The 21,958-nt window shown below is 43.7% G+C and overlaps 1 long non-coding RNA gene across 1 annotated transcript in view; it reads left to right on the top strand.

The window, feature by feature from the left end:
- The first annotated feature begins 4,628 nt into the window (after positions 1 to 4,628).
- Positions 4,629 to 21,958, top strand: part of LOC310679048 — a 41,127-nt gene continuing 23,797 nt past the window's right edge. The window contains exon 1 of the long non-coding RNA XR_014512094.1: positions 4,629 to 4,640. This is a non-coding gene — a long non-coding RNA (uncharacterized lncRNA). The remainder of the gene's footprint in view (positions 4,641 to 21,958) is intronic.

Genomic DNA, 21,958 nt, shown 5'->3' with positions numbered 1-21,958 from the left:
ATTAGGGGGCCCACATGACATGCCTGGCATTTGGCTAAGGCGCTGGTGCTTCAGAAGTGGTAGCAGGCAATTATGCAGCATGGACCTCTTCTCCTGTGGCACAGCTGGCATTAATTACCAGCGAAGGGACTGCCAGTCAGTGGGCTACATTTATGTTCTTCCATTTTAAAAAGGGTCATGTTTCTGGTACCATTTGAAAAGGCCAGTGGGGTAACAGAGTCATCTAAGAGTGACTGATCATAGTGATGAATCAGCAGAGAGATTTCAAAGTCCCTCTTGTTGCCATTGGCTTAGCTGCTCTGATGTCACAGATGCACGGTAAGCTAGGCTGGAACCAAGAGGCTTGCTCTCTGGAGGGTGTTTGACAGGGACAGATGTTTCCATGATTCTCCAAGTTAGTGTGTGCTGCATGCCAATTCCAGATTTAGGGCTAGTTTCCATGTGTGCATGCTTGGTGTCCTAATTTCTCTGACACTTCTGAGCCTATACTGGCTTAGGAGCTGTGTGTTAAAATAGCAGGAGTGGACAGAAGACTGGCCACTACCAATTATCCAAGCATAGTGCTGCCTGACACTTTAAACTATGGAGCTAGAACAACAAGTGCCCAGCCTGTGTCCTGAACTCAGAGATCATGGCAGCACCCCTAATTTAGAACCAGCCTTCAAGCTGTGGCTACCACACCACTGAATTTCCTGGTTTTGCTCATGCTGTCGTTATGTGCTGCTCACTTCCTATATTCTGGTATCTTAGGTTGATGGCACAGTCACAGAGGTGCAACTGGAATTTGGCAGCTACTGTAGGAGCAGATGAGTTTCTCTTAATAGTTTGCATGTGTGAGGCAGAACTCTACCCCAGGAGCTCATTTGCCTCTCAGTATTCCCCCCACCAACTGAATATCTGGCTCTGGAGCACAGTTTTTAACTTGAAGCATTCTATGTTAACATCTCTTATGTCTGGGGCAATTTTTTAGCATTGTGTCTCAATTGCTTGATCCTGGCGACAGCTCGTCCCGTGCTGACCACTTAAAAGTTCACTGAGAGGCAACTGGTATTGTAAGAGGAGCCAGTCATCAGCTGGAGGCTCCAGGCACAAAGTGGGTCAGATTTTACAAATTCCCCACTATCCTCCTTATCAGTTCATCAGTTTTACAGCTAACCACACGTGGTTGCAGTTACTTTGCAAGAAGCAACTGCAGGACAATGCTCACATGAAACTGCCTTATACTGAGTCAGAGTGTGCAGTCATTAACCATCTACTCTGACGGGGAGGAGGCCTGCTAAGTCTCCGGCCCTGCAATATGGGGCCTTTTAAGCAGAGATGCTGGATATGTAGACCAGATCCAGACGCTTTTGGAAGAAACTGATTTTCTGGATCCATTTCAATTGGGGTTTAGGTCCGGTTTTGGCACAGAAACTCCTTTGGTCGCCCTGTATGATGACTTCTGTTGAGAGAAGAAGAGTTTGGATTTGATATCCCGCCTTTCACTCCCTTTAAGGAGTCTCAAAGCGGCTAACATTCTCCTTTCCCTTCCTCCCCCACAACAAACACTCTGTGAGGTGAGAGGGGCTGAGAGACTTCAAAGAAGTGTGACTGGCCCAAAGTCACTCAGCAGCTGCATGTGGAGGAGCGGAGACGCAAACCCGGTTCCCCAGATTACGAGACTACCGCTCTTAACCACTACACCACACTGGCAAGAGACAAGAGAAACATTCTTCTCAACCCTGTTAATTCTCTGTACCATTGACCATGATATACTTCTGGAGTGGCTGTCCAAATTAGGGGTGGGTGGCAGCACTGGATGGTCATTCCCAGAGGGTGTTGCTTCGGGAATGCTTTTCAGCCCCGTGAAACCTTCAGTGTGGGGTCCCGCAGGGCTCAATCCTATCCCCTACATTGTGTAACATCTACATGAAACCGCTGGGTGGGGTTATCTGGAGGTTTGAAGTACAGTGGTGCCCCGCAAGACGAATGCCTCGCAAGACGGAAAACCCGCAAGACGAAAGGGTTTTCCGTTTTTCAATGCGCTTCGCAGGATGAATTTCTCTATGGGCTTGCTTCGCAAGACGAAAATGTCTTGCGATTCCTGGGGGGGTTTTTCCCGCTCCCCACCCCCTTTTTCTAAGGCACTAAGCTGCTAATAGCCTTTTAGCAGCTAATCCGCTAATTCCTTAAGCCTTTAATAGCCGCTAATAGCCGCTAAACCGCTAATAGCGCTAATCCGCTAATCCGCTAATGGGCTTGCTTCGCAAGACGAAAAAACCGCTAGACGAAGAGACTCACGGAACGGATTAATTTCGTCTTGCGAGGCACCATTGTATGTTGTCAGCAGTATGCTGATGACATTCAGCTCTATTTCCCCTTTACATCTGCAGGTGAGGCAGTGGAAGTGCTCGACAAGTGTCTTGACTTGGTAATGGACTGAATGAGAGCCAACAAACTGAATCCAGATAAGACTGAGGCACTGTTAGTGGGTGGGAGATCACCTGTTCTTGGTGGGGTTACACTTCCTCTGAAGGTGCATGTTCATAGCTTGGGGGTACTTCTAGATCCTTTGTTGTTGCTCGAGGCTCAGGTGGCCTCAGTGGCCTGGAGTGCCTTCCATCAGCTTCGGCTGGTGGCCCAGCTACGCCCCTATCTGGCCAGGGATAGCCTAACTACTGTTGTCTATGCTCTGGTAACCTCAAGGTTAGATTAATGCAATGTGTTATACATAGGGCTGCCTCTGAAGACAGTTCGGAATCTACAGCTAGTGCTGAATTCAGTGGGCAGGTTGCTCATCGGAGCAAGACGGTTTGAGCATATTACACCAATCCTGGTCTGACTGCACTGGCTATCAATTAGTTTCTGGGCCCAATTCAAAGTGCTGGTCTTGACCTATAAAGCATTAAACAGCTCCGGACCACAATACCTCAAGGACTGCCTTTTTCCATATGAACCCAACTGGACCCTGAGATCATCTTCTAAGGCCCTCCTTTGTGTGCCTCCTCCTTGAATGGTCAGGAGGGTGGTAACACGAGAATGGGCCTTCTCTGCAGTGACTCCTCATCTGTGGAATGCTATCCCCAGGGAAGTTCGCCTGCCGCCTTCATTATACACCTTTAGGTGCCAGGCAAAAACATTCCTTTTTAACCAGGCCTTTGGTTGATTTGATTGACATCCTATGGCCTTTTAAAATGTGGATTTTTTTTGGGGGGGTATTGGGTTGTTTTTATTTTGGTTATGTATTTTGTGGTTTTACATTTTGATTTTATTCTGTGAACTGCCCTGAGACCTCTGGTTGTAGGGTGGTATATAAATTCTAATAATAATAATAATAATAATAATAATAATAATAATAATAATAATAATAAGACCCTGAGCTTTCTGCATACAAAGCACATGCTTTTCTATTAGTATTTGAGTCATCTCTGTTTAGCAAGCAGTGAAAAGTGAATAAAGAGCTGCAGCCGACAAGCCCCAGGTGATGAATCTGTTGTTGGGCTCTATGAGGCTTCAACCCAATTTAAAGAAGTGTTAATCAATCAGAAGAGGTTTAGTTAATTAACCTATTGATTTAAATTTTGCATATGGGTATAAGTATTTCTGATGCATACTTCTTTCTTAGTTTGTAGCACCAGGTTATCTCAAAAGAGGCATTCTTTTGGTCTGTGAGAGATGTGCGAATAATGTCTCTTTCAACATGGTGTTGCGTTCTTGCCTTTGTACCTTTCAGGATCCAAAAAGGAGGCAAACCAACTGTAAAACCTTCTTAACTATTTACATTATTAATAAGTAGTCATTAATGAAGGTTAAAAATAGACAGGACTGCTGCAGGTTGTTGGACTAGATGACCCTCTGGGATCCCTTCCAACTCTAAGATTCTGTAATGTTTGATCACACAACTAAGAGGCTGCAAGTAAAATTACACAGCAGTACTATTTAGGCACAACCCTCTTAAAATGATAGTGTCTTCACAGAGGCTATTAATTAAAAAACAAACAAACCAATTCATGAGGGACACTTATTTTGTTAATTAAATGTTTTGGATCAACTGGATCTCAGCATTTAATTGATTAAGCTATGGTTCACCACCCTTTTTTTGGACAAGTGGATATATCTGGAATTTTGAGAAAGTGCTGTGGGTGCTGGTCACAAAAGGGCTGCCATGGGGATGAGCCACAACATAAAATGTCTGCCATGGTGTGTGTGTGTCATAACCCCAAATGTCTGCTATGGGGGACAGCAGAATAACACAAAATGGCCGCCACATTTCAAAAGAAAAGGAAAAAGAGCAGAGACACAAAAAAGTGTGAGTAATCGTGTCTTCTTCACGGAGGGCATGTGTTGCGGTGAGATCACTGAGACTGACCTCACTGTGTGGGTGGGATCATTTGGATAGCCACAACAACCCGATTGGGTCCCTCGATTGCTGGGGTAATTCTGGCCAATGGGGTTGAGAGAATTGGCAACCGGGGGACCTATTTATACCACTGCATGTTGTGTCGAGCTTTCTCTTTTCGCTTCGTGCATCGGATCACCCGCCCACCCTCCCTATATTTAGGGTTCATTATGACCTTGCTATGCCATTGTGGGTTGTCTGCTTTTGGGGCAGGGGCCCAGTAGGAATTTTCCCATTTGGCTGATTGGCTGGTGCCACTTGGGTTTCTCCTGCTGCGTAGCAAATCGTCACAACTTTGTAAGGTTTGGCGGTTAGGCATGGGTTCAAGGTATGGTGAGGGAAGGTTGTCACACCTGTCCCTCCCAGTGTGCGATAGGGTATTCCATTAAAGGAATCCAGGTGCTTGCCATGCTTTTGTCCGATCCCTTTCCAGGGGTTAGGGCCACGCCAGAGCACCTGGGAGCATTTTGAGGTGAGGTTGTGTCTGTGGTAGGACCAATGCTCCCCCAGTATGTTTACCCTTACTGACTTCTGCCAGTTGTCAGTGCTGCCCTGCCGGCAGTGTAGGTGCAGCTAGTCAAACCAATGCCTAACCCTAACCCTAACCCTAACCCTAACCACTCACATTCTGTAATCAATAAAGTTGTGGCCAAAATTATGCCAATAACCTTAAACTAATATTGATGTCAACTGTGTCTTTCTTTGCGACGTCTTGGGGGTCTTCATACGCAATGCATACACCCACCCATGTAAAAAAGGCATCTACATCAGTCATCCCTATGCTCACTTGCAGAAAGAAGTTCTTTGCAACTCTCCTCTGTTCAGAACAGCAGGGAGAGTACCTGTCAAGTCCTGGCATCCAGTGAAATGTGGACATGCTTAAGGAGCACGTTTAAGGAAAGAAAGGCCATGCCGGAACAAACAGGAAGTGAGCAGGAGGTGCAAACAGCCTCTCGTGCATGGCGAATTATTGAGGTGATAGTTACTGAGACCAGGGCTACGTTTCTAGGAAAAGAGGTGCCAGAAATCACCACGAACTCCTCCCTTAATGTCACGAACTGGCAGGACAATGGGGAGGAAGAAGAGAATCCCAGCCATGGGTGTAGCCAGGACTGGGACATGCCGGAGCAAGCTGGGGATGGGGAAGGAGAGGTTGGTGTAGGAAGTACAGGGTGATGGAGGACGATAATGGGATGGGGGGGGGGTGTCAGTGCACAGGAACTGGAGCAGCAGGACCCATCACAAGAGCCAGAGGGGCTCTGAGGCATAGGGAGCAGCAGACAGGGCACTCCAGTACATTGAGGCAGGCAAGGGCCCACAGCCCAGCTCCCTAGCTGGCCAGGTGGGTCTCACTAGCTCTGGGAGGAAGTGTGTGATTCCTCAGTTGGAGTAGGCTTGGAACAGGTGAGGGTCATATGCCTCGTCAAGCCCAGATGCTGCAATCAGCAGGCAAAGTGCAAAAGGGAAGCAGAGCTGAGGTGCTGTGTCTGCTCAATGGCCCATGTTGAAGGACTTCAGCTTGGGCGTGCCAGGATCTCTGCGGGACTTTGGACATGTGGATTTAACCCTGGACTGGACCTACTGACTTGCTGCCAGGTAGGCTAGAGGTTCTGGACACTTTTAGAATGGAAATGGTGCCTACCTGAGAGGTGGAAAAAGAAGCCCTTTTGTGGGCCAAATTCCAAGAGACTGCGATCTACTCACAAAATTAAAAACTGGCAGTGATCTACCCCTGTTTTTTAGGGGTTCAGGTCAAAGTTGTTGAGCTTTTTAGGGGGAGGGGAAAGCCCTGTTTTTAGGGGGTTCGGGAGGCATACATTCCTTAGCCAAACAATGTGGTCTGAGGCTTTGCCGTTTCATACTGAATGTGAAGGACAGGCAGTTTGGATGTTCTTACAAAACTAGCACGGTGGGGGAAGTTTCTAATGTAACCCTTTTCAGGCCATTGGGCAGAGTGAGACAGTTGCCTCAGGCATCAGGAGTGAGGACTTGTGGGATAGAGCAGTCTGTACCCCTTAATTCAGCCTGCATCCCTCAAATGCAATGGAGGAGGACAGTCTCCCAACACCAGATACAGGTGCCAAACTGGTCTCCTTCTAATAATAATAATAATAATAATAATATCTTTATTGTCATTGCCCCCTTCGGGGACAACGAAATTACTTGGTTGCTCCATAAAAACACTAATTAAAAAATATAGTAAAATACAGCAAAGGAGATTTGATGACTTTCAAAGTCCGGTCTTCCCATTCAGGGCCGAGATCGCTCTGGAGAAGAAGCTGTTCTTAAGACGGCTCGTTCTAGTCTTCATCGTCCTGTATCTCCGTCCCGACGGCAAGAGGTCGAAGAGACAGTGACCAGGATGCGATGGATCTTTTACTATGTCCAGTGCCTTCCTATGGCACCTTGTGGCATAAATCTGCTCTAAGGTGGAAAGTGGGCAGCCAACAATGCTCTCTGCTGCCTTCACAACCCTGCGTAACCCCATCCTGTCCTAGGTAGTACAGCTTCCGTACCACACACATAGGCCATAAGTAAGCACGCTCTCAATGGCACAGTGATAGAAGGCAAGCAGCAGTTTCTGCGGAAGATGGTTTTTCCTTAGTATTCTCAAAAAATACAGTCTCTGCTGCGCCTTCTTCACAAGCCCCCTTGTGTTGACACTCCAGGACAGATCCTCTTGTAATTCAATGCCCAAAAATCTGAACGTTGTTACCCTCTCCACACAGACAACGTTCTAAAGGGGAAGGAGGAGGATGCCATCCTGCCCTTCTCCCCAGGCATCTTGGGTGAGCCTAGGTGGAAAGGATTTATGTGGGGGACAATTTACACTTGATCCTCCACCAGTGGCAGCATAAAATGCCAAGAAATATAACATGAAGAAATATAACATGAAACATAACTCAGCCAAGAAATATAACATGAAGCCTTTGCTTCTCAGTTTTTAGATCATGGAGTCCACAAGAAACCCAAGGTGCACAGAAGTCCATGCTTTTTATCCTCCCTCCCCCTCTGTTCTATAAAATCTTTCACATGTTATTTTGTTCTGCCCACGCTTTGCTTGCGGACAGGGATGTTTTCAAGCCTATTATGTGTTAATGTTTACGAACCTTCCAGTGCTGTAAGCTTTTGGCATGGGTCTGATAACAGGAATAAAACTTTGTTAAAGTGACAGTGTTCATCTTAAACCTTTTGCCCCGAGTTTCTAAAGGGTTGTGCGTTTGCTCAACCATCTGCTGTTGAGATTCTTACTTTGCAGTTTGTTTTTGGGGGGTGGGTGGGTTGGGGGAATTCATAATTATGAATGAGCTGGCAAGTCACCGTTTTGGAAGGACAGATAAATGTTCTGAAGGCTCCTGCCATATTCACTGGAGAGGGTGGGGGGGGGGGAATGGGAAGGAATAGACAATTCAGTAGGGCACAATAATCTGGACTCTTGGTAAGCTTGTGGAAGCCCCATGGGTAGGGCTGAAGCCACCCCAGCAGCCAGCTGTGGAGCCAAACAACAAGCATGGGAAGATGCCAAACAGATGCTGCTTTCAGAAAAATGCATGCCAGAATCTGACATCTGTTTGTGGTCTTGGTGGCTTGCTCTTGCGCTAGAACAGACCCGGTGAGGAAAAATTGAGGGCAGAATGTTCCTCCCGACAGCTTATAAGGCACCGTTCACTGTCTTGAGTTGTGCCACTGGGTATTAGGGGCATACTTCTGTGGGGTTTGATGCCAGTTTTTGTTGGGAGCTGCTGGAGTGGTTAGAGAAACGCACACGTTCTCGCTGCCCTTTCTCCCTCTCTTTCTGGATGCGGTGTGTTGTTTTTAGCTTTTGCAAAAAGAGGAACAGGGAAGGGAGGGAAAGATACGCATGATATAAATTAGGTAGGCTTTAAGGAGTGACTGGGGACTACATAAAACTTTGCAAATACTGTGCTATCCATATCTTGGCCTAGTTGAGGAATAATCTTGCCAGCACACCTCGGCTGTGTGTTAAGGTCTCGGAGTCCTTTGCTGAACTTTCAAATGCTATCTTAAGCAATGAGTGTAAAAGAAATAAGAACAATGGGATTTTCACGCTGTGCAGTAGGGACCATGTATTTATCTAAGACGGCTGTGAATGTGATGCCAAAGCAACAACTATTACCTGGTTGCCCTCTGTATGGAGGTGGCAGTGGAATGTGCTGCTCTATGCTGGCCACGCAAGGTCACTTCTGCCATTAGACTATAAGGCACAGAGTGATTTACACACTCATCCACCATCCATAAAGGATTAGACTTGCACAAGCTGGATCTCCAAATGTGCTTTTTTTTATGTGTGTGTGTTTTATTATGTTTTTATTATCTTTGCTTGTCTGTCAAAATCTGTTTGCTCATTTGTTTTTTCCCTCCCCTCCCCCCTTTTTGGCTATAACTTGTACTTGGTTGACCAATAAACTTTGGAATTGAGATCTTCAAATGCACAGCTGTGCACATGGAGTCCTCACCTCCTCACATTTACTCTTTTTTAAAAAATAAAATAAAATAGAATGTACTAAAGAAAACTTAACAAGTAGGAAAATTCCCAGGAAATAGAAAATATAGACTGTAAGAAAGTATCTCCAATATTAAACAGATTTAGAGAAAAAGACTTATTTGCATATGTGAATCCAATTTATTCTTCACCTTTATAAAATGAATGGCATCCTGCAAAAAGTCTGTTTGCTTCTTACCATCTCTTAATAGCACAATCCTATATGTGTCTACTCAGAAGTAAGTCTTATTGAGTTCAGTAGGGCTTACTCCCAGGTAAGAAGGTATAGCATTGCCACATAAATGTGTATATTTTATTACTTTTTCTACATTTTGGCAATACACCGTGTTATGGCTGAGCAATGTTTCAACCAAGGAAGTTATTTTATGTCTTTTATTTCATTTAAAATACTCCTGAACTACCCCTTCATTAAAATATTCCAGAGCACAATACTTAAAAAGCTTCAAATAAACAAATCAGAATGTGCCTTTTTACTAGCTATGGTGACCTTTGTGACAAATTCCAGACCATTTTAAGATGCTTGGAATACACAGATCCATGCGTATTGTCCCGAGGAAAAAATAAAGGGTCTAGGACAGATAAATGGAACCTGTGGCCCTCCAGCTATTGTTGAACTACAAATCCCATCAGCCAGTAGTTAGGGATTATGAGAGTTGCAACTCAACTATATCTGGGGCGGGGGGGGGGGGGGTCAGAGGTTCCCAAACCTCCCCTGCTAGAAGCATTGCATTTCCTACCATTTGACTAACAATGAATAAAACCTTTCCCCCATCTGGATCATGTACACTAATGTGGAAAGTCTGTATTTGATCCACTGTCACTTACATTATTACTCTGATATTCATACATGGTGCTGGTTTTGGCTTCTTTTGTCAAAATGCACTGCCAAATACTTTTAGGGATTAATATCTCTAATATTTCCACTCCCCTCACCCCCACTCCGGCCACCATTTGACTGTGAAATAGTTGTTATTATGGAGATGAATACTCTGCCTCTGTATTTAAATGATCCCCAAGGCAGTTTAAGGCAGATTATGCCATTCAATATAAAGCTATTAACTTGTCTTGATGGAGGACAGTTAAGGGAGATGGTGAAGGAACATGACATTAAAACTCCCCCACCAACCTTCTGTTGTTCCTGGCCTTATGGAGCTTTCTACAAGTCCAGGGCAAATGCCCGCAAACACACCCCACCATAAAACAACTCGATGAATTAATCCCAAAGCACTGATATATGATGACAAGATATTTATATATTTTAGTGCACAGCCCCTTTCCTGTTTCTGTGTAAGATTCCAATTGTTTCAAAGCTGTTGGAGTCTCTTAAACACTTCACATGTAATATTATGCAAGTGTTGCCTATAAACTGTCAGCTCTTCAGCAGGGCTGGATTAACCACATTGCTGAATAAACTATAGCTGAGGGCCCAAGTCTTCAGGAAGAGGGACATAAATTAGTATCCCTGGGAATTTAGCATTTCACTTTGAGGCTTAAAAGAAAAAGAAAGAGAAAACCCTCTTCACAATCTTAAAAACTAAAGGCCGGATACTTTTAAAAGAAGGCTAGTATCCCCAGAAAGCGATGTCCAGCACTGGTTAGTGCACCTGTGAGGTGCAAGTGCAGAATTACAGACCCCACAACCACCTCAAGTGAGGATTGCTGTGGACAGCACAATTTCCCTTCTCACTCCTCATAATATGAACAACTAACTGCCAAAGCATATCCCACACCTTGCTTGTAACAATCATCCTGGCGGTCGCAATCCTCTCTTCGAATATTTATCTTTTCACAATTAAAACTGTGCTCCAGCATTCTTTCTCTAGTGTTCTCAAAGGTACACAGATCAGTACTTTCATCTGCGGCATGACTAGGGAGTGCCCTGTTGGGAGCATCTGTTTCCCCCCCCCAAAAAAAATAGTCACAGAGGTGGGGGGATTTGGACTGGGGCAATGGCATAAGGGAAAGGAGAGTCTAACTTTTATTCCCCACAGTCCAAACCTACCCCAAGTATTGCTATTAGCTGTGGAGGTGGGATGTATGAGCTGAAAAGCTGAAGGACAGTGCAAACAGCTGCACCTCCCATTTTTCACAATGAAGGAGCAGCCAATCATTACACACACACACACACACACACACACATTATCCCACCCCCCTTCTCATTTGTACATCACCCTGAGAACCCTAGTTATGGAACACCTCAGAAATGCCACAAATAAATAAGGAAGCTGCACAGTGTTTTGCATGAGACTGATGAAAAAAGGATAAGGTTGGGTAGTATCATCATCACACAATGGGAAACTCTCCCACAATTATGCCACAGCAGAAACTTGGATTGGGCTTGGGCCTTCCACTATAGCTTATTCAGCATTGTGGTTAATCCAACCCCTTTGAGGAGTAGACATTATGAAACACATCTTGCGTTTTCCTTAGCTGTGGGTTGCCAAGGCTCTAGTCACTACAAGCCCTAATCGCTTGGAACGGTCTACTTAATTATAATCAAGATCAAATGTAGCCCCTTCAAAATTACGTTTACTTACAGATTCAGTCATTTGGCAAGCATTTATTTGGTGTTAGATGAGCAGCGTGTGCGAATTGAACATGTTATTTGGGATAATAGATGCTGCATGGATGCAATAGACTAGGATTGTGTTTCTGCTGCAGCTATGTGCTTAGGCACGTAGTGTCTAAATTTACACTTGCAGAACTAGAGCCCAAATAAGCAATAAAATAAAATTTTCTGTTGTGGAAAGGAAACGGACATACTTGCGTAGATAATTCGAATGAAATCTGTGCTGTAATGGAGATGAATGGGCAATTTCAAACAGATGCAGAAGGATAGCAGAGGGTGGTTTTGTCTGTCATTGGCAACCAACTTATTCTGGATGACTCCTGCAGCTTTAGGATGAATGAATACCTTGTTTTGAAATGCTGATCCTAAAGCAGTGGCCATACACCTACGTATGCTCATGTTACACTAGAGGCAATTTCAGTTTGTCCCTAAGACAGTCTCACCTCTAGTGAATTACTGTAAGCCAGAGGTGTGTTCCAACAGCCACAATAGTCTTGGGTTGCAGTATTAAAGTAATTGAGTTGTGCCTTTTTCGACTAATTATTAATACAGCATCAGCTTTCATAGGTTATACTTTACCACTTCAGATGGAAAAGTTGAATAGCTGGCAGCAAATGGTACAGGGCAATTAAAGGGATGTTAACTCTGAATAATCCGATTTTTAAAAGAACATATAATGGTTCAGCAAGGCTGCAATCCCCTACACACTTACTTGGCACTTACTCAGTAGGACTTACTTCCGAGTAGACAGTCTGAGTTGGATGGTGCTGCAAGTCTTTTTTAATGGGAGGAAAAAATGCAGTCCCATTTCAAGCCTGCCTTACACAGTCAAAAGTGGTTTCTGAACTACTTCTGGAGGTACACACTGAAAGTGGAAGGAAAAGAATAGGGCACATGAAGAAAAAGACACAGAGATGAAGAGCAGGAGAAATAGGCAGAAAAGGGCAGTGTCACGAAAGCCTATTGGTGTGATTAATTTTTTAAAGAAGTTTTCAATATGTTGCTATTTACTTTCTAATAGCCTTTTGTTTCTCCTGACTTTGGAAATGATGGAGGATCAGGGCAAATGTCCTGTTCTCAGGGAGCACTTTAAACATACGCCAAGGAAGCCTGAGTATTACAGAGAACTTTGGTAAACACTGTAGGGCACACTCTGCAATTACACATGGCAGAAGCCAGAAAGCGATACTATTGCCATGAACTGAGAGTTCACTCTAAAAGGCACAACACATTCTCTCGTGACTGCGCATCCCTGAGGAGGACAAGTAATGACGGGCACTGGTCAAGCTGACGCTCAGGGCAGCTTTCTGCTGCTCTTGATCTTCTCCTCAGGGGAACCTGAATAAGGTTCAGTGGCGCCCCAATGTTCCCTGAACTACTGCTGTGCGCATGACTTGCCCTTCAAGTTCGTGTTTTGGACGGCTTGAAGCCTACAGTTATTCTTGGCCACGATCCCTCAAAAGACTGTCTACACTGTGTGTCTTTCAAATAGTAGACCGGATCTGCTTGTGAATGATACTTCCCTTGTGTTTGTTGACATTTGTGCCAGATTTAGGTTGTGGTATCATACTATGTTCTTCTCAAATCCCCTCCTGCCTATATAGGTCAGCCAAATTATTATTCCATCCAAGGCAAGGTCTGTTTTAGTTTTAAAGCTGCTTCTGCAGGTCATGGAAAGTTTGCAAAAAGATAAAAATAAGAATGATTTAAAATGTATTTTGATTTCCTTTGTGCTTTCATAGCACCTATTTTATTATGGCACTTCTCTTCCGTGTGCAGCTTTATATTATGGAATAGTATTGAAAACTTTAAAATCACTAGGCTGCTTATAATGCTGTCGAGCAAAGATGAATTTTCTGATTTGGTTTTCCATTTGGAAATATACATACGTTTATCATTTATCCTCATTTTTATCAGAGCAACTGATAAAGGTGAAAGCCAAAACGTTTTGCTATAAGATTTTAAAATTTGTTTGGTTAGTCACTGCAACAAATACATGGTTTTAGTGATCAACTGCATGATACCAAGATGCAGAACAAACTTGTCCGACGCTTTCATCACTATCTATGTAAGAAAAGGAGGGGAGGTGACAGCATGGGTTGTAGTCTGCCTAGTGAGAAGGACAGGAGGCAAGCTAGCCAGCTAACCCAGGAATATCCAATGTGGTGGTGCCCTACAGATGTTTTGAACTATATCTTCCACTGGTCCCACCCAGCATAGGCCATAGTCAGAGATTATGGGAGTTGTGGTCCACCACATCTAAAGAGCACCATGTTGGCTACTGTAGAGCTAACCTAGCACCATCTATGATTCTCACTGGATGTCACCAACTGGATGTTGCTAGTTCTTGCATGCCTCCACTAAAGTCAGGATGGGCAATAGGTTTCTATCTGCTAGCCTTCACTGGAAGGGAGGCACACCACCAGTGAATGGCTTCTTCTGCAGCAGACCCAAATGAGTGGTAAGCTTCCACTGGTGGTTCTCCCACTGGCAACAGAGTCCAGACAGTGTAGTCATTTGTAGCCCCACTAATTCTCCAAAGGGTTTGATCCTTGGGCCCCTTGGCTATGCTAGCCTGGAGCTGGCACAGCAGATATTTTCTTAAAAAAACAACAACACTGCCACTTTCCTCCCTGGCTGATAGATGCAGTGCTGGTTCTGTCATTTGGTCCCTCCCAGGCCCTCAGTTTGGATTGCTATGCTTCTGTATTAGTGTACTAAGACAATTAGGCTGAGGTGAAGAAAAAAAAAAGGCATCAGGCCAAGGGAAAACAAACCAAGTTTTTATTAAATATTTTGAAAAGCAGCAATTAAACTGATTACTATTAAAGTTGCAGTTAAGATATTTCTGGGTGGAGAAGTCAAAAGCAGTTCTAGCAATTAACCATAAGCACAGTTGGGATATGGAAAAATGCATCCCCTGAAACCTGGGCTAGTGTTTTCATATTTAAGCCAAGGTTTAGCAATGTCAGCCCATCCCACTCCACTGATATAGTGCAGCTTCCAGCTTCTTTTTGTTCCTGGAGTCCAGTTTTTCTGCAGCACTCACCATTTTGACATCTTCTGATTTCTAGTTCATTTTCTCTCCCGAATTCCCCAGCAACAGATTGGAGAACTGGGCCAAAACTAACGAAATGATTTCAGTAAGGACAAATGTTAGGTTCTGTACTCAAGCAGGAATAACTAGTTGCACAAATATAAGATGGGGGATACCTGGTTTTACCAGCAGTCCACATGAAAATGATACATATTGGTAAAATTATATATGACTTTATTACCAGCTGTCCATATGCACACTGCAGCAAGTAAATCGTAGCCTGGCTGAGAGGACAAGCTGACTTCTGTTCTGTCCAGGTTCTTCCTTCTGCCACAGAGAGAAGCAGCACAAAGAACCTGCTGCTGACTGTTTTCCTCCAGAGATTCTTTTCTCCAGTTGCTCATCTTTTACTTGACCTTTATTCTTTCTCTATCTTCCCTCCTTTTGAGTGTTTTAGTTGACCCTGTCCCTTCTCTCCTGTACATCTCTGGTGCCGTCTGTTGCTGCAATTTCTGTAATTCATTTTTGGGGATGGGTGGCAATTAAATGGATATAAAACTTTTATAAGTGTGTGGTGTAGATATGAGGTCTTGGATGTTCAGTCAGCGTAATGTTGTCTGTTCATCATAGCCACATGTACAGCTGCCTTCTCTCTCTTATCTCTTGTATTAAGATCCCACACACCTTGTCATCAAATCATGATGCTATTCAGTTGAACTTGCTTCCAAGTTAGAAAACCCCAAGACTGCGGACTTAATTGACAAACATTGATCTGATCTGTATCATAAACTTTAGCCAAACTAATTATTCTTGAGTTGGGGATTTAAAGCCAAATAGAAATAGGTACCATCAGAGGGACCATAAAGCAACCTTAATCAATTGAAGTAATGGTATAATCTGCATTATGGATGTTTTGAGTTTTGGCCTTGACTCCCTTTTTATTTTCCTTCTAATGTCCTAAAGCTCCCTAACCAGTAGTAGCTATAATCACATTTTCTACTGCTTACACCAGGGTTCCTACTGCTGCAGCTACTGCTCCCAAATCAGTGCCATTGGCCTCAGTCCCACCCGAAGGATGAAGGCAAGGCTCTTGAATCCTCTAGCTGCCTGATGTGAGAAAAGCCCTGCTGGATCAGACCAAAGGTCTATCTAGCCCACTATTCTGTTCTTGAAATGGCCAGCCAGGTGCCTACTGGAAGACAATAAGCGGCATATGAACACACTAATAACATAACAAGAGCCAATGGCCCATCTACTCCAGCATTCTGTTCTCACAGTGGTCAACTGGATGCTGGTGGGAAACCCATGAGCAGAATCTGAGCACAAGAGCCCTCTCTCCTTCTGTGTTCTCCAGCAACTGCTATTCAGAAGTATTACTGTCTCTACCTGTGAGGGCAGAGCGTAGCCCTTGTTGCCAGTAGTCCCCAATAGCTTTTTCCTCTCTGAATTTGTCCAATCCTCTTTTAAAGCCATCTAAGTTAGTGGCCACCATTGCCTCCCCTGGGAGCAAGAAATACTTCCCTGAGCAACTGGCATTCAGAGTCATACTACCACTGATTCTCATCATGACTAGTAGTCACTGACAGCTTTGTCCTCCATTTAATTTGTCTAATCCAGGCACAGGCAAACTCGGCCCTCCAGATGTTTGGGGACTACAACTCCCATGATCCCTAGCTAGCAGGACCAGTGGTCAGGGATGATGGGAGTTGTAGTCCCCAAACATCTGGAGGGCTGAGTTTGCCTATGACTGGTCTAATCCCTTTCAGGCTGACAAATAATGAGTGGTCCAAGGTCACTCAGTGAGTTTCATGGCTATGTGGATATTTTAACCCAGGCCAGTCTGCTCATAGCTTAACAAACTAGTCTGTAATTAAAGTAGTGCTGATGTTTTTTGTCCTTGCTACTTGCTAAAAAGTAGCACTAGAAAAGCTTTGGGAGCTGCCATGTCTGGTTTCAGCTTCTCTCCAGTGCTGACCAGTCATGTCTCTATGTCTCCAGCTGCATGTCTAGCAACTAGTAGGTGTCAAAGTCTACAGAGATGGCATTCTCTAGCCATTAATGCCCATCCTTAGTTATTACCTAAACAAGAGCCTGATGATCCACTCTTCACTTGGCACTATGCAACAGGATTATCTTTACAATACTTTGGTCCTAGTTCCAAGTACAGCTAAGGCTCTAGTTCAGAATTAATATGTAGTAGATGCATTGCTTCCAGAAGGAAAGCTGTTTTGCTTTAGGAGCATACAACAAGTTCTGTCATTGTAAGGATAAAAATTCTATAGATTATAGGAGTTGCATCTGTAGGGCTAATAACTTGAAACTTGGCAGACATGATCCACCTGTTCAAATCTAGAAAAGTGCTAATTTTCAATCCAAATCCAGCAAATCAAGTGCTGAAAATGACAGCCTCTCCCACCCCACCCCCAAGTTTTTAAGAAAGTATATTCTGCATTTCTTTTCAGTTTTGGTGAAAACTAATAATGCGCTTTATTCGGGCTTGAACCAACATGAGATAGTTTTAACTCCAATCTTAAACTAGGAGGTTGTTGTGGTTTTTTTAAAAAAAATAAACAAATAGAATATTCACACTTAATTTTTTTTTTAAAGTTTGCTATTTGGGTGTGTATAGTGAGCTGCTCTTTCCCTGGAAAAGTTTTAAATCCAAAGGCTTATAGGTAAGAGGTTTTTTACCCGATGCCTTCGCCCCACAGCCCTGCTCTGATCTTTCTCCATCACTTTGTTGGCTCTCTCTGTTGCAGTTCAGATATGCCCAAACAGAGATCTAGTTTGTGGCCGTGGCCGGGGTGGGGGCTGGATTCAGAAACAGCAATTCAGTTCTTTGATTTTAAAAACACTAAGGAAGTGCTGATTCTAAAACCCCCAAGATATCATATGCTCTAGCTTGTTTAAAGACCTGCCAGGATGCTCAAGGGAGAACCACATACACAATGCAGAGCATGCACACACCAATTAACTGCTTATCCAAGATACATCTGCATATACACTAAGGGCCCGGGCCCAGACTAGAATCTCTCACAGCTGCTTATGCAGAAGACAGGTTCGGTCTATTCTTTTTCCATTTGACAGTACATAATTTCTTGCGAGATTCCATCCAGCCGAGAACATTAGTGACTCCTTAGGCTATTTGAAAACCAATGTTTTGCATCAATGTTCAGATTGAGTTTGATGTTATCATTCCCACTGGATAGCTATGTACAACTCTTCATTTTTAAAACAGCTTGTCGCGATCAAATGCATGCAAAGGAAGGAGATGAAGAAACTGCAGTCTCCTCCCCTTCAAACAAAAATTAGCAGAAATGAAATATTAGTGCTTTAAAAGAAACTGCAGGATCTCCTGCAAAAAAAAAAGAGTATAAATGAAATATTAATGCTTTTAAAACTCTTAAATGTGTTCTTTCTCTCTCTTTCTCAATAAACTTCAACTTAAGTTACACTGCATTATAATACATTAAGAGACCAAAACAAGCTGCATGTTGTGTCTCAGACAAATATATAAGAACAGGCCAACACCACCTTGTCACTAGACAAGGTGTGGGGAACCACTGGCCCCCTAGATGTGTTGGATTCCAACACCCATCATCCCCAGCCAACAAGCCAGTGGACAGGATGATGGGAATTGCAGTCCAACTCCACGTGGAAGGCTTCCCATCGCTGCTCTAGAACAACAAAATTTATTCAGGCTTACTTTCTTTTCAACAGTATGGAGTAACTATTACCACTCTCTCTGGCATCCTGCAATTGGTATCTGGTATCCTACATTGTGTGTTCTAGATAGTACACAACAGATAGTATATATGATTAAATCAAGAAATATATTTCCCCCTTACTGAATTGTTTTGAACATCCAGCTTGCGGAACAGTTTTGTGTAACCTAAAAGCTCACATTCAGCATACTTTGACTTAAGAGCCAAAGCTGGAAACCCCCAATTTCAGTGAGGAAAGATGCGTCTCTCTCTCTCTCCCTTTGAAGCCAGTAGGAGCTAAATATGCTTATTTAACTTTATAATTAAAACACTGAACTTTGGGTTGTTCTAATAAATATATCATTTTACTATACCTTTTGTTGATCTGTATGAAAACTGAGACTTCTGGTGAACTGGAAATTTTCTTGAATGATAAAAGCACTTTAAAAACAACAACGAGTTAAGCAAAATAATTGATTTCAGTAGGATTATGCTGGATTAAACTGAAGCATCTCAGCTGAGTGTTTAGTTGGCTGGGCTGTGTCACACTTCAGTGTTAGGTTATCTTGACCTCTTCATTTTTGAATCTTAACTCTTAGGGCTTGATTATATATAAAAATAGCTAAATAGTGACTGGCGCCACAGTCCTGTGCAACTTCATTAGCAGATAGGCTTACAACCATCTGCTCGCAAGCTTGCAACGATGTCGTAATAACAAGGAAAGTTTCCAGAGCAGAGAAATCTCATATCAGTTGCAAATATTTTTAAAAAAACCATAATTTAGTGTTGTGTTTGTATCTATTTCTATTGCGGCTATATACATGTATTAAATTATTAGTATTACTAGTAGTATTCCCGCTTTCGGGACACAGGAAGCTAGCTTATACCAAATCAGTCCATTATTCCATCTAGCTCACTATTCCTCCCCCCCCCCACACACATTGACTGGCAGTGCCCCTCCAGGGCTGCAGTCAGGGTTCTCTCCTAACCTTGGCTGGAGATGCTAGGGGTTGACCCTGAGAGCTTTTCATGTAAAGCAGATATTTGGCCACTGAGCCAATGCCTTTCCTAAAGTGAAGTCAGTCATTTGCACTGCATACTGGTTTCATATTGTTCTCTCTCAACCACATGGGCTGAAGTGGCATACTCAAGTGTAGCATGGGGGTTCAGAGCCCATATATATATATATATATATATAAATAAAAGGTTGGTTCAGACCCTCAGCCTGCAAGGAATCTTACAGCAAAACAAAAGGGGCGGGTGCCTCTCGTCAGGGTAGGATGCTGTGGGTATTTTGCATGTACATCTACACATAAAAGGTAAAGGTAAAGGTACCCCTGCCTATACGGGCCCGTCTTGACAGACTCTAGGGTTGTGCGCTCATCTCATTCTAGAGGCCGGGAGCCAGCGCTGTCTGCAGACACTTCCGGGTCACGTGGCCAGTGTGACAAGCTGCATCTGGTGAGCCAGTGCAGCACACGGAACACCGTTTACCTTCCCGCTGGTAAGCAGTCCCTATTTATCTACTTGCACCCGCGGGTGCTTTCGAACTGCTAGGTTGGCAGGCGCTGGGACAAAGCGACGGGAGCGCACCCCGCCACGGGGATTCGAACTGCCGACCTTTTGGTCGGCAAGTCCTAGGCGCTGAGGCTTTTACCCACAGCGCCACCCGCGTCCCATACATCTACACATGAGTAGTGTCAATTCAGGCAATCCTCTCCATCATACAGGTGACTCTCAACTGATGCTGGGCTTACATTCTGGGAAGAGCGTGTAAAGCCAACATTGTGTATCGTCAAAACATATCTGGTTCAATGGTGGGTGGGATTGCCAAAGTCTGTTTTTTCTTGCACACACACACCTCCTTTCTGGACCCTTATTAATTGTTTATTTATTTATTATTTTTGCCAAGCGTGTAAAGCTGAATCCACACAAGTTGAATGTGTGTTAAGCTGCAAGTTACCTACGCTCCCAGAGTTTTGGTTCTTCCTGTGGAGGCATGGCTTTAGAGGCTCCATACAGGAATCCTAACTGATTCCAATATATAATTGGCTCAAAATAATTGAGTCTAACCTCCTGTTGAAATGTAAGGATATTTTGCACTTCAACAAGTGGAGCCTGCAGCAAAATGCTGCAGTGGGAATTGGCGTTCCAGCGTATTAGACAGTCCATCTACTCCAACATCCTAGAGTCCACCCCTTTTACTCCAAGGATCTGCTGAGAAATGGGCCACTTAATTTGACTTCTTAGCAAACCATAGCTCATGAGAAAGTCTGTTTAAGGAGGGTTCTTAAGGAGGGAAATGGTTAACTGACTAATCATGGTTGTTGTTTTACCACACAGAGCCTTTCAACACACTTGCAGGTAACATGTACTTAGTCCCTGAGTTAATATGGCCTCCAAATGAGCCTACCTGCTTACTCAGCTCCTCACTTAGCTTTATGCTCCCCTTCCTCTCATCTGATGTAAGGCAGGTGATCACACAGGCTAGGTAGGGACTTTTCGGTGATTGCTCCCACACAGCCATGAAACCAAAGATGTTCACTTAGGTATGTAGCATGAAGCTTCATATCTATCTGTTATCTGATAAGTGCCCTTGGAATGGAGAGAGGCATTGGCACTAATGGGGAATCCCACTGGCAAGGCTCCTAGTCTCATGGTATGTGTGAGAAATCTCCAGTTCCCTTGAAATAAGGCTTCACTCCTATATGCTGCCTTTCCAGTAAGTCACCCTCCGTGCCAGCAATTAAGTAACAGCACAAAACCTAGATATGTACTTACACGCTGCATATCTAAGAAATGTCTAGTTTGTCCCTAGAACTCCCTTTTCCTGGAAAGGTTGTCTGGCTCTGTGACTCATCACTTAGTTCTTGGGTCTTGATGTGTCATGAAGATAATTCTGCCCTGCTGCCCCCTGGGCATTTAGACTGAGTTATGAAGAACTGAAAATACCCTGATGCTGCTTGATTTAATTTGTCTGCTTATTTGAAGTACACACGCACCACTTTTCAGGTGCACAGCTTCCAAAACAGTCTAAAAACTGTGAAATGGTGTTGTCTCAAAGTACAACTAAACATAATTGCAACAGAAGACCATTTTAAAAGCCAGGTAAACCCATCTGTTGTAATAAATATTCTGGGAAAATGAAGGGTTTCAGCTTACTGCTGAAAAGATAACTGCATACCCTCTAACATCTCTCCAATGAACATAGGGACGCCTTAAGGAAAAGTGGGGCATTCCAGGATCAAATCAGAAACCAGGATGGCTTCTGTAAATCCAGGACTGTCCCTGGAAAATGGGGACACTTGGAGGTTCTGTAATCGAGGAGGTTCCAGTTGAACTTAGTTGGGGTGTAAGTTCCAAAGTTGGAGCCCCACATCAGAAAAGGCCTGACTTTGTATATAATTATCAAGATTTTGGCTGTATTTAGTATTACATTTGTGTTATGTTCTAGTTGTGGTGTTTCACTATATAGTAACCTTGAATATGTGTGTCTGTAAGCTTATATCCAGTTACCTGGAAATAACTTCATCAATATCAGTAGGACACACTTCTGAGTAGACGCATGTAGGCTTGCACTATAAGTGATCAAAACTAGGATATAAAATCGTAAACAAAAAGCAATGCAGGGTAGGGATTGGACGGGGGACAGGACAGGTAGCCTGCCTAGTTTCATTTCAAAGGGAAGTACAATCATCATGCCAGGGATGAAAGCTATTTGCAGAACACTTTTTACTTGACTGAA

This window comes from Podarcis tiliguerta, assembly GCF_965153285.1.
Source record: "Podarcis tiliguerta genome assembly, chromosome: 5".
Lineage (NCBI taxonomy): Eukaryota > Metazoa > Chordata > Lepidosauria > Squamata > Lacertidae > Podarcis > Podarcis tiliguerta.
Note: the sequence above shows the minus strand (reverse complement) of the source record. Positions and strands in the feature narration are given on the sequence as shown.